This window comes from Peromyscus maniculatus, chromosome 16, assembly GCF_049852395.1.
Source record: "Peromyscus maniculatus bairdii isolate BWxNUB_F1_BW_parent chromosome 16, HU_Pman_BW_mat_3.1, whole genome shotgun sequence".
NCBI classification, from domain to species: domain Eukaryota; kingdom Metazoa; phylum Chordata; class Mammalia; order Rodentia; family Cricetidae; genus Peromyscus; species Peromyscus maniculatus.
The window spans coordinates 16,846,805-16,858,711 of NC_134867.1; positions in this window are offsets into that span (position 1 = coordinate 16,846,805).

Consider the following 11,907-nt stretch of genomic DNA (forward strand, 5'->3'; position numbering starts at 1 on the left):
ATGTAGTTTTGATGTCCTAAACACAAAAACTGACATCTGGAAATGTTTGCTTAAAAATTCAAAGCATAGCAAGAGTGAAAAACTATATGTTTCCTTACAAAGTTGAAATTTTCATCATTGTTTTAGCTTGGGTGTTACAGATTCTCTCTATAAAAGCAATGGGGAGTTTCAGTGAGGTAAGGCATGAAGAACTCAGGCAGAAGAGGATGGATTGCCTTGAAGAAATTGGGTAACAGCTCTTGTGCATGCTCCCCACCTCTATTTGCTCTTAAGTAGGGAGCCTCGCTGTCTTCCAAAATTGAAGGGAATTAAAGAACCTGGGGATCAAGAGCATGGGCTTGAGCTCAGCCTGCTTGCCCAGAGAATGGGAAGTGAAAGTAATCAGGAGTGATTACAGCGGTTTAAAGTATGCAATAGAATTGTGACTGGAATTTGGATTGCACCAAGACACTCCAAGACTGCTAAATAAAGTTTACATGGAATCAGGGGGCAGAGCTAGTGACTAGCTGAACAGAACTGGCCATAGAGAAGCCAGCAATTTGGATAGAGAAGACACACAGGAAGGAAAGGGTGGGAATTTGAGTTTGGCATTTCCTTTTGGTTTTGGGATGAGTGAAAAGACATGTCTCTTGCTGGGTCTCTGGCCAAAAAGCAAGGTCAGTTAGTTGCTTCTTGGCTTCTCTGGTCTAGCAGGTTTTCACCCCCCACATCTGACTTCTAAGCCTTTGTTGGTAAATAAAGTGATAGGGACTTAGTTTAAACCCACATATTGTGGCAGCAGCAGAGCTGGAGCTGCGAGGCCTCAGGCCACAGTCTGAATGGCTGGCAGGGCACTGGCTATGGGCAGAGGGCCCACAGGTGATAATTAAAGTATCAGTAGATTCATGTGCAGCCGCTAAGTTGACACGAAAACACCATAGAATACCTGCTCAAACCAGCTGGAAGTGAACAGGATGAAAATGAGATGGGTCAGCCACTGTGAGTGTATGCTTTCTTTTTCTTTTTCTTTTTTTTTTTTCAGTAGTGTTCGAGTTTTGTGACAAGAAATGAAAGAGTGAGTCTGGGTGGGAAATGCCCCCTGTAAGCTCGTGTGATTGAATACCTGGTCCCCAGCCTGTGGCTGTCCCAGGGAGGCTGTAGGAACTTTAGGAGGTGGAGGCTTACTAGAAATGGGTCACTGGAGATGGGTTAGGAGGTTTCCTAGTCCAGCTTCCTTCTGGTCCCCTCTCTGTTATCTGACTATATATGACATGCCAGCAGGCTTCCTGGTCCTGCCTCCATGCCTTTCTTGCTACAATAAAATTTGCACCCCTAGAATTGTGAGCCAGAAGAAACTTTTGCTTTTTTAAGTTTCTTCTTCTCAAAATATTTTTGCCACAGAAATGGGAAAAGTAATAGTATAGGATGTTGCTGTTCAATACAGAAATCACTAATTACATTTCTGCTGCTACAAACCGAGGGGTGGTACAAGTGGAAATATACATCAGGGTTTAAAATAGAAGATAGACTATGAAACAGAGGAATGTGTTAAACATTTATTCCAGACTGAAACTAGTTAATGTGGTAGTGAGAAGGTTGGTGGAAATTATGTGCGTGGCTTGAACTGTATGCATAAAATGTCCCTTTTTGAGCGATTTAGTTGCGAAGTGAGTTTATAGATTCAAGACAGCCTTTCAAAGTGTTATCTTAAACAAATCATTTAATGGATGTATAGTATAGGACATTAGAACGATATTTTGAAATACTAGAAAAATTATGACAATGTAAAAATAAGACATACCATTTTAACACACTCATAATTATGATCATTGTTGAATAATTTTTGTAGTTTTTTATGAAAATTTGAAGACAGAGTCATAAACTAGTATATAGATAGGAAAGTGAACAATTTCCTTGTCTTGGTCTTTATATTATATTAATTCTAGATTCACCCTCAGATGTTGGCAATATGAAAATAATTACTATTATGCTGACTGTTCAGACTGGGTAGGCGTTCAGAAACTTGGGTGGTTTTTTCCACTCAAGCTATTCTCAGTGCTGTTGACAGATCCTTCCCATTTGAAATGGAAGCTGAGAGATAAGTGTGCATAGGTCTAGCATGCATTGTTTGTCGCATTTATGTCTTTAAATTGTATGGATAGATAAAAAAATAAAACTCTAGTGTGTTGCTGGGTTTATCTTCTGGTCCTGCCTGGCCCACGGTCGGGACAAATCTCACCCACCAATCCTGTAGCTGCTCGAACACAAATAAACACACAGATGCTTATATTATTTATAAACTGTATGGCTGTGTGGTTCAGGCTTCCTGCTATCTAGTTCTCATATCTTAAATTAACCCATTTCTATTAATCTATATGTTGCCACATGGCTCATGGCTTACCGGTACTTTACATCTCACTTTTCATGGTGGTGCCTGGCAGCATCTCCTGACTCAACCTTCCACTTCCCAGAATTAATCCTTTCTCCTTGTCCTGCCTATACTTCCTGCCTGGCTACTGGACAATCAGCACTTTATTTATTAACCAATCAGAGCAACACATTCACAGCATACAGAGCGATATCCACAGCACTAGTGTATGTGTTCAAATTATTTTCGACATGAGTGTCAAGTTAACACAGCAGGGGAATGGCAGTCTCTTCAGTAAAGGTATTGGTAAACTAGATAATGTACAAGGAGAAGAATGATGTGATGTCCTAACATTATACTGCAGACAAAAATTAGCTCAATGTTAATAGCATAACACTTTAATTTTTGAAACTTATAGAAAAAAACTTAAGGGGAAAACTACATGGCATTTTTTTATGTTTGGAAATTGTTCCTTGGTTATGACATAAAATTATAGGTAACTAAAGCAAAAATTGACAGATAAGATTGTGTCAAGTCAACAGCTCCTACACATGACAGGAAACACCCAAGAGAGTAAAGTTCAGCCTGTGGGGTGGCAAAAACCATCTACAAAATATGCATATACAATGGATCAATATCTTACACACATTAAGAACTTCTACAGCTAAACAGCAACAAAAATACTCAAAGCAAGAAGTGAACAAGTGACTTGAATAGACATCTTACAGAAGGAAAGATACAAGCTGCTAGCACACATCTGGAAAGTTCCTAATGACACTGAACAAGAGAGAAAAGAAAACCAAGATTGCAATGTTATCTCATGCTGCTAAAGAGGGATGTCACAAACTAAACAGAAAATAGCAAGTGTTGATGATGTGGTGAAGTCAGAATTGGTCCTGGGAAGGTAAATCATATGGCTATGAGGGGAAAGTCTGGCTTTTTGCTCAGAAAGTTAAATATAGAATCATCATACGATCCAACAATCTCACTTTTGGGCATGTCCTCAAAAGAATGGCAAAAAAAAAAAATCTCAGAGAGATTTGTGTACTTATGTTCACAATTAGCCAGGCAGTGGTAGTTCATACCTTTAATCCCAGCATTCAGGAGGCAGAGGCAGGTGGATTTCTGTGAGTTCGAGGCCAGCCTGAGCTACAGAGTGAGTTCCAGGAAAGGCGCAAAGCTACACTGAGAAACCCTGTCTAGAAAAAACAAAAAAGGGAAAAAAGTAGCCAACAGTTATAAATATCTTGCTGATAGCTGAGTGGATAAGGAAAGAGATATACCTGTGTGATGAAATATTCTACCTTAAAAAGAGATACTGTTCTATGCTACAACATAGGTGATCCTTCTGGTACATTAAAATAAGGAAAATAAGATATTTGTAAAAGCTGAATACTATATAATTTCACTCATCAGAAAGTAGAATCGTGGTTGCCAAGATATAGGAAGGAGGGAGTAAAGCAAAGATGATATTTGGTGAATTTAGAGTTTGGGTTTTCCAAGCTGAGAAAGCTCCAAAGATCTACTGAATAACATTATCAACATGTATTAAAGGATATTGAACAGCACTTGTAAAACAACTAACACAGTAAATTCTTTTCTTATTGATGGTCAGTTTTATCTTATGCTCTCCTATCTGATTGTAACAGCAAAAGAAGACCTTGAAAATATGGCACCAACTTCCCCCATGACAGGAAAAAGTCATCAAGTGTTGGTGAAGTGTGAAGCATTTAGCAACTGACCTGTACTTGGAAAGACACCTCACAATCTTCTCCCAAACGGTTTCTTTCAGACATGTGGTCTCTCGTCTGTCTATTTGTCTCTGTGTGTACATTTATGAAGCATGTGTGAAGGCAGAGGCCAACCTCAGGTGTTGGTCTTTACCTCTCACTTAGTTTGAGACACCATCTCTCATTGGCCACTGCATTCACCAGGGCTGGCCCAGGGGCTTTTGGGAATGCTCCCCCTTCCATCTCTAAGAACCTTGGGGATTACAGATGTGTGATATCATGGCGATTATGGGGTCTGAACCTCCTGCTTTCATATGGCAAGGACTCTACCCACTGAGCAATCTCTCTAGGCCCCAAATGTGACTTTTTATGTTTAGTGGTAAATAGAGGTTATTCAAGATAGAATATGGAGGGTGCCACTTGTAATAGAAATAAGCAATATTGATGTCTTTAAGATTTGTTTAGTATCTTATTTCTTGTTTCAAAAGTGGATATATTTTTCTCAAAACACAGTTACCACTTATATCTCCTCTGAGTATTAAAAAAAATATACTCAGTGGTCCCAATTATGTTTACAAACTTTTATGTTTCTTTCTGTGCACTATAAAAATCAGGAGCTATGGTGCTCATTATCAGTAGTCTTGGTGAACAAAAAACGTGTATCGATTGATCAATGTGTGGCTGCAATGAGTTTTATCTGTAGCAGCACATTCTGTTGCTGTACACATGTGTGAATTTGTCACTATCGATCCAAATGAACTTTGCCAGTCAGTATCCAGCTTGCAGAGCAGTCATTGTGTCCTCCAGTCACATCTTCAGTGGAAAATTTCAGAGGAAAACAGAACAAACAAACACCTAGTACTTCTGACTCATACATATCCCACACACAGAGGAATGGAACTTGTGCTATATTTGTGATTGACACTTGTAGAACCATAAAGTGAAATTATACCAGCACACAAATATAATGGCAATTGTCCTTATAGTTTTTAAAACAAACAAACAAACAAATAAATAACTTTATTATTTATTTTACCTCCCAGCCGCAGTTTCTTTTCTTCCTCTTCTCCCAGTCACTTCCCCCACCTGCTCTGTTCCCACCTCACAATCCACTCCTCCTCTGTTTCTGTTTCGGAAAGGGCAGGCCCTCCATGGATATCAATAAAACATGGCATATTAAGTTGCAGTAAAACTAAGCACTTCTCTGTGTATTAAGGCTGAGCAAGACAACCCAATATGAGGAGCAGGGTCCCAAAAGCCAATAAAAGAGTCAGAGACAGCCCCTGACTCCACCTGTAGGTGACTAAGATACACAACTGTAACATATATGCAGAGGGCCTAGGTCAGTCTCATGCAGGCTCCCTGGTTGTCAGTTCAGTCTCTGTGAGCCCCTTTGAGCCTAAGTTAGTTGATGCTGTGGTGTTCTTGAAATCTCTGGTTCCTACAATCCTTTCTCACCCTCTTCTTCAGGATTCCCCAGACTCTGCCTACTGTTTGGCTGAGGATCTGCATCTTTTTTCTCAGTTGCTGGATGAAGCTTCTCTGATGACAATTGGACTAGATACCAATATGGTCACAGGAGATGGCCAGCTCATGATATGTATCCAACATTGCTAGGAGTCTTAGCTGGGGTCATCCTTGTAGATTCCTGGGAGATTCTTTTGTACCAGGTTTTTACTTGACCCTGAAATATCCCCCCTCCTTTCCATTAGTGTCTTTCAGTACTCTCCCCCTCCAATCCCCTCAAACCTTATTGCTCATGTTTCCCATCCCCACTCATCCTCAGTCCACTCACAAAATATCTTCTATTTCCTTTTCCCAGGGAGATCCAGGCATCTCCCCATGATCTGTTCCTGTTGCCTAGTCTCTCTGGGTCTGTGGGTTGTTGCATACTTATCCTTTATTTTACATCTAATATCCATGTATGAGTGAGTACATACCCTATTTATCTTTCTGTGTCTGGGTTACCTCACTCAGGAATGTTTTTTTTTTCTAGTTCCATCTATTTGCCTTCAAATTTCCTGGTGACCTTGTTTTTAACAGCTGAGTAATACTCCATTGTATAAATGTACTACATTTTCTTTATGCATTCCTTGGTTGAGGGACATCTATGCTGTTTCCAGGTTCTGTCTATTACAAATAAAGATGCTATGAACATAGTTGAACAAGTGTCCTTGTGGTATGATTGAGCATCCTTTGGATATATGCCCAGGAGTGGTTATAGCTGTGTCTTCTGGTAGATTGATTCCCAGTTTTCTGTGAAACTGCCACACTGGCTTCCAAAGTGACTGTAAAGACATTCCTACCAGCAATGGAGGAATGTTCCCCTTGCTCCACAGCCTCTCCAGTATGAGTTGTCACTTGTGTTATTGAACTTAGCCATTCTGACAGGTGTAAGATAGAATCTCAGAGTAATTTTAATTTGTATTTTCCCATTGGCTAAGGATGTTGAACATTTCCTTAAGTGTTTCTCAGCCCTTTGAGAGTCTTCTGTTGGGAATTCTCAGTTTAGATCTGTAACCCATTTTTAAATTGGATTATTTGGTTTGTTGATGTCTAGTTTCTTGAGTTCTTTATATATTTTGGAAATCAGCCCTTTGTCAGATGTGGCATTGATGAAGATTTTTTTTTTTTACCATTCTGTAGACTGCTATTTTGTCCTTTTGATGGTGTTCTTTACTTTATAGAAACTTTTCAGTTTCATGAGGTCCCATTTATTAAGTGTCCATCTTAGTGCTTATATTATCGGTGTTCTGTTCAGGAACTTGTCTCCTGTGCCAGTGTGTTCAAGGGTATTTCCCACTCTCACTTCCCTCAGGTTCAGTGTATCTGGATTTATGTTGAAGTCTTTGATCCACTTGATTTGAGCTTTGTACGGGTTGATAGATATAAATCTGTTCTACATGGTAACATCCAGTCAGACCAGCACCATTTGTTGAAGATGCTTTCCTTTTTCCATTGAATAATTTTGGCTTCTTTGTCAAAAGATGTCCAAAAATCAGATGTCCATAGGCATGCCAGATTCATCAGGGTCTTTGATTAGATTTCACTGATCCATCTGTCTGTTTTTATGCCAATATGATGTAGTTTTTATTACTATAGCTCTGTAGTAGAGCTTGAAATCAGGGATGATGATACCTCTTGAAGTTCTTTTATTGTACAGGATTGTTTTAGCTATCCTGGATTTTTTGTTTTTCCAGATGAAGTTAAGTATTGTTCTTTCAAGGTCTGTGAAGAATTGTGTTGGGATTTTAATGGGGATTACATTGAATATGTAGATTGCTTTTTGTAAGATGGTCATTTTTACTTTGTCAGTGTTACTGATTCATGAGCATGGGAGATCTTTCCATCTTCTGATATCTTCTTCAATTTCTTTCTTCAAAGGCTTGAAGTTCTTGTCAAATGGGTCTTTCACTTGCTTTGTTAGAGTTATAATAAGATATTTTATCTTATTTGAGGCTATTGTAAAGGGTGTTGATTCTTTGATTTCTTTTTCAGTCTGTTTATTGTTTATACATAGGAGGGCTAGCTAAAAAAAAAGACACTGATCTTGTATCCAGCCACTTGACTAAAGGTGTTTATCAGCTGTAGGAGTTCCCTGGGGTAGAGTTTTTTTAGGTTGCTTATATATACCACCATATCATCTGTGAATAATGTTACTTGGATGTCTTCCTTTCTAATTTGTGTCTTCTTGATCTCCTTAATAACCTTGGCAATGTCCCTTCTGTTTCTATTTTGTGCAATAATTTGAGGAGTATTAGCTCTTCTTTGAAAGTCTGGTAGAATTCTGTGTTAACATCATCTGGCCCTGGGCTTTTTTTGGTTGGGAGACTTTTAATGACTATTTCTATTTCTTATGGGTTATAGGTCTATTTAAACTGTTTATCTAATCTTGATTTAACTTCTGTAAATGGTATTTATCAAGAATTTTTTCCATTTCTTATGGATTTTTCAATTTTGTGGAGTACAGGATTTGGAAGTTTGACCTAATGATTCTCTGTATTTCCTCAGAATCTGTTGTTATGTCCCCTTTTTCATTTTTGACTTTGTTGATTTGGATATTCTCTCTCTGACTTTTAACTACTTTGGATAAGGGTTTATCCATTTTGTTGATTTTCTCAAAGAACCAACTCTTTGTTTCATTGGTTCTTTGTATTGTTCTTTTTGTTTCTATTTTATTGATTTCAGCCCTCAGTTTGATTATTTACTGTCATCTGCTCCTCTTAGGTGTGTCTACTTCTTTTTGTTCTAGAGCTTTCAAGTGTGCTGTTAAGTTGCTAGTATGAGATCTCTCTGAATCCTTCATGAAGGCACTTAGTGCTATGAACTTTCCTCTTTGCATTGCTTTTATTGTGTCCCCTAAGTTTGGGTATGTTGTGCATTCATTTTAATTGAATTCTAGGAAGTCTTTAGCTTCTTTTTTTATTTCTTCCTTGATCCAGTGGTAACTCAGCAGAGAGTTGTTCAGTTTCCATGAGTTTGTAGACTTTCTGTTGAAATCTAGATTTAATCCATGGTGGTCTGATAAAATACAGAGGTTATTTTAATCTTTTTGTATTCGTTGAGATGTGCTTTGTGGCTAAGTATATGGTCAGTTTTGGAGAAGGTTACATGTGGTGCTGAGAAGAAGGTACATTATTTTGTGTTTGGGTGAAATGTTCTGTAGATATCTGTTAGGCCTATTTGAGTCATAATGTCTGTTAGCTCCATTATTTCTATATTTAGTTTCTGTCTCCATGACCTGTCCAATGGTGAGAGTGTGGTGTTAAAGTCTCCCCCTATTATTGTGTGAGGTTATATGTGTGATTTAAGCTTTAGTAATGTTTCTTTTGTAAATGTGGGTGTCCTTACATTTAGGCCATACATGTTCAGAATTGAGACATCATTTTTGTCATTTGAGACATCATTTTCCATTTGATGGATATGAAATGCCCTTCTCCATCCCTTTTGATTAATTTTGGTTAGAAGTCTATTTTGTTAGATAATAGGACAGCTATACCAGCTTGCCTCTTAAGTACATTTGATTGGAAAATCTATTTCCCATCCTTTACTCTGCAGTAATGTTTATTTTTTATGTTGAGGTGTGTTTCTTGTATGCAGCAGAATGATGGATCCTGTTTTCATATCCATTCCATTAGCCTGTGTTTTCTTTTTATTGATGAGGGATTTATTTTGAGGGATATTAATGACCAAAGATTGTTAATTCCTGTTATTTTGTTGTTGTTATTTATAATGTGTGTGTATCTGTGTGTTTCCCCTTCTTTGGGTTTGTTGATGTGAGATTATATGTTGCCTGTGTTTTTGTGGGTGTAGTGAACTTCTGGAAGTTAGAGTTTTCCTTTTAGTACCTTCTGTGGGGCTGGGTTTGTGTATAGCTATTGTTTACATTTGACTTTGTCATGAAATATCTTGTTTTCTCCATGTATGGTGATTGACAGTTTTGCTGGGTATAGTAGTCTGGGCTGGTGTTCGTGGTCTATTAGAGTCTGTAAGACATCTATCTGTCCAGGCCCTTCTGGGTTGTGGGGTCTTCACTGAGAAGTTGGTGTGATTCTAATAGGTATGCCTGTATATGTTACTTGGCCTCTTTCTCTTGCCACTTTTAATATTCTTTCTTTCATCTGATGTTTGGTGTTTTGATTATTATGTGGTGAGTAGATTTTTTTTTCTTGATCCAATCTATTTGGTGTTCTATAAGGTTCTTGTACCTTTATAGACATGTCCTTCTTTAGGTTGAGAAAATTTTCTTCTATGATTTTGTTAAATACATTCTCTGTGTTTTGGAGATGGGTTTCTTCTTCTATTTCTATTATTCTTATGTTTAGTCTTTTCATGGTGTCCCATATTTATTGTTTTGTGTTAGAAATTTTTAGATTTAACATTTTCTTTGACCGATGAATCTGTTTCCTCTATCATGTCTTCAATGCCCAAGATTTTCTCTTCCATTTCTTAAACTCTGTTGGTCATGCTTGCAGTTTCTGTTCCTTTGCCCAGATTTTTTTTTTTTATTTCCAGGATTTCCTCCATGTGTGTTTTCTTTATTTCTTCTATATCCATTTTCAGGTCTCCTTCATGTGCTTGATTCCTGGCTTTCTTTTAGGGATTTATTGGTTTCTTCCAATTTTTTTGTTTGTCTTTTCCTCAATTTCTTTAAGGGATTTTTTTTTCATACCTGTTTACAAGCCCCTATCATCCTCATAAAGTCATATTAAGGTCATTTTCTTATGCTTCAGCTGTGTTGCAGTGGTCAGGTCTTGCTGTTGTAGGATAGCTGGGCTCCGGTGATGCCATACTGCCCTTTTTGTTATTTGTTGTGTCCTTACACTGGTGTTTAGTCATCTGAATTTGAGATGGGTATAGCTCTAGGTGTTGATGCCTGTGTTTGTCTTTGTTGGATGGGTGTTTTGTTCCTTGGTTTCTCTTTCCTCTCTGGTCTTCTGGCCTGAGGATCCTAGACCCTGCCTGGCCTTTGGTAAAGTCAAACTCTTCTTCCAAATTAGTAGGCCAGAATATGGAGCCCAGGGGTGAGAGTGCAGTATAAGGTGGTTGGAACTGCTTAAAGGGGTTTAGTGGACAGTGGGCAGTGTCTTCTCTGGGGTTCCTGGGGTCCCTATATCCAGCCTGGCCTCTGGTAAAGTGGAAGTCTTCTAAAGAGATAAAGACATGGAAAGTGGAGTGGGGATGGGGGGATGTGTGTGTATGTGTGCAGTCTTGGGTTGTTGGGCAGGCTTAAAGGGGTTTTATGGATGGTGGACAGTTCCTAGATCCTGCCTGGCCTCTGGTACAGCAGAAGACCTCTTCTAAAGTAATAAGCCAGGATATGGAGCTCAGGGGTGGAGATACAGTCTAGGGTCCCTAGATCCGGCCTGGCCTCAGCTAAAGTGGGAAGTTGTAGACGAGGACATGGAAAGTGCTTGGAGTGGGAGCAGAGGGTCTGCATGCAGTCTGGGGCTATTGGACAGACTTAAAGAAGTTTTGTGGGTGATAGGTGATGACCAGCCTGGTCTTCTTAAGGCTGCTGGGGCTGTGGGCCCTAGTATGGAGCCCAGGGGAGGAAGTCTGTCTTTATAATTTACATGTTACCAATGTGATACAGAATACGCTAGTGTATTTTTAAGTCCTACACGTTTACTCTCTTTCTAACACACACACACACACACACACACACACACACACACACACACACACAACAAACAAACAAACACAAAACTCCCCTTTATGTTACCTTTGTCAATTGTCTCATAAACCATTCAACAGTAGCCTGTTGTACACTTATTTGGGTGAAGAGGAATTGTCGGAATATGGTCAACAGAATGACCCATGGTAAACAATGAATGCCTTAGGGAACTGTGAGAGAGGTTCCAGGGAAAAAAGACCTTTCACCTCAGGTATATTTTGTTCCCTGGGTTGTTCTTGGATATGAGTTAATGCCTTCTGTGCTAAACATGTGCATTCAATTTATAAAATATTTGTTTTTGCTGGATGTCAGAACATAGCTATAGAACCCAATCTGGTCAGTGTGTCCTGAATCTGGATATGGCCTCTGCCTTGCTTTCCTGCTTTCCCAGATAGAATCTATAGTATATGCCAGGCAATTGTGTTTAAATTAGTCTGTCCCGAGAAAGCTCTGGGAAAGGGCTGCTCTGTTAATATTTAGTATGTGCTTATTGGTAAGTTTTTCTGAGCATGTTTTTCTTAACTCAAACCACCTTCCTTGGATCATTGCTTTCTTTGTTACATCTGTGTATAAAAGTCCACTGAAACTGAAGTAAGGTTGTCTACAGCATTAGACTGTAGTCCCTCCCATTGTTTCAGGTCTCAGATCCCAGG